The following is a 2,205-nucleotide window of genomic DNA, read 5'->3' on the forward strand; positions in this document are numbered from 1 at the left end:
CTTACGTGCAGTGCACATGCCACGTTCACTCATATGCATGTGGCCACATCCAAATGAGGGGGTGAGCAAGTGAAATTCCACCATGGAATCAGAAATAGTTGGTGGACAACACTGATAGCTACCACACTGTCCCCAAGAGTAGTCTCAATAACAACATACCCGCTAACGTTTACACAGTGCTCTGCAGATTTAAAACATTTCTTACATATATTATCTCACGGGAGCCTCACAAATCAAGGTCTGTTTTTTTACTTCCATTTTAAAACCGAGGAAACAGGCTCAAAAAAATTAAGCTCCTTGTCCAAAGTCACATACTACTAGTAAGTGGCAGGACTGGGATTTGAACCCTAGTTTCCTGACACTTCGTCCAGTCCAGGGCTGTTTCCTTGATGCCTCCAGGCAGACAGATGGGACAGATGCCAGATCACAGTGGTTGGGAAATCCACTGGAAGTGAAGAAATGGAAGAGAGTATGCTAAGAAGACTAGGTTTGCTCTTGCAGCCATGGGAGGCTTCCTAGCAGGATAGTGACATACTGAAAGGAACATTTGAAAAGGTTTAATTTACAGCCCTTCCAGGGTGCCCCAGACAGGCACTCGCACACTTCTAGAAGGATTATTAATTGTTTCAGCCTCTCAGGAAATCAGTTTGGTTACATGGATCAGAAGTCTTTTTAAGAAAAATTCATATTCTTCTAGCACTCTTCCACAAGAATATAATTAGATAAGGATTACATTTATGTATACATCCATTAGTATTACAAATTAGTATTTTAATAGCAAAAATATATTTCAGAAAAAAATTAAATGTCCACAAATAGGCAAATAAGAAAATGTACAGTTTATATACAAGACAGAGTATGATGGAACTTTTTGAACAACACTCATAAAGAATTTCCAGCAGCATGGGAAAAAGTCTCATGATATAAAATTAAGAAAGCAAGATATAAAATTATACAGTGTTAAAACAATTATGAAAGTATACACACCGCTACACATTCTCTGGAGGTTAGATTAACAAATGGTATTATTTCATTTAGACTTTGCTGGGTTTTAAAATTTTTCTACAATACACGTGTTACTTTTATGAATAAAAATAATAAAAGTTATAAAAAGAAGAAGTTGACAACTACAAGAGACAAATTAGAAGGAAGAGTAATCTGGACTTTCGTGGCGGGTGGGGTAGGGGACACAGGAGAAGAGGGGAGGTTTGTTATTGTTGTTTTGTTTTAGCTAAGAGATATTATGCCACCTGTGGGCAAAGAGGCCCAACCATCAAAGGGAAAGGTTGGGTTATTAACTACAGCAGAAATAGACCACAGTTTCATTTAGTTGCCCCTCTTTTTAGAGAGAAGAAAATTAATTTTGACATTAGTCAGAATGTTACCATTTGTGTAGCTAGCTGTCACCGACTTATGGTTTAGAAAAAGATTGGTATGAGAATACAAAGACCTGGGCTCAGGGACTCTGCCACAAACTAGTGACATCTTTGGAAAACCGGCCTCAGTTTCCTCACCTGTTAAAACCCACGGGGTTAAAATAGGTGATCTCTAAAACATTTTCCAGCCTTAAATGCTATGACTATTTTAGTCTATAGTAATTTCATGTTAATGAAATCAACCTGTAAGTGTATTTGTGTAAAACATTTCCAGCTAGACCACCCACCAAATTAAACTAAATTGGAATGCCTTTACATGTGCCGGTATTCTAGGTGCCATACTAAATTCAAATAGAGTCTTTTCTCCAGCATTGAACATTGTCAAGACTTCAAGGAAAAATTAGCTAGGAGATTTGTGAAAAGCTTTACAATGGAACTATCTTCTTTTCCTTTAATCCAAAGATAAAAAAAAAGGAGCCCAGTTGGAGGTGACAGGTGGGGAAGACATCTAAACACACAAACACACCACAAAGGACGACTTTTGGTGTCACCCGCCTTGCTTTGATAGTAAGGGTGAGCTTAATTGTCTTTTTTCTTTTGGAGACAACTACCTTCAAATAAGAAATTTGGAGGGAACTTCCAAATATAAAATGCAACAGGATGTAGACAAAAACAGACCCAACTCATCTGAATTTGCAAATAAAGAACGAAAGTTTTCATTCAATAAAAATAGAAAATGGGCCGGCCCGGTGGCGCACTGGATAGTGCGCCGCTTGGGAAGTGTGGCGGCGCTCCCGTCCGAGGGTTCGGATTCGAAGGACTAGACAGG

Source organism: Galeopterus variegatus, unplaced genomic scaffold (assembly GCF_000696425.1).
Source record: "Galeopterus variegatus unplaced genomic scaffold, G_variegatus-3.0.2 Scaffold349, whole genome shotgun sequence".
NCBI classification, from domain to species: Eukaryota; Metazoa; Chordata; class Mammalia; order Dermoptera; family Cynocephalidae; genus Galeopterus; species Galeopterus variegatus.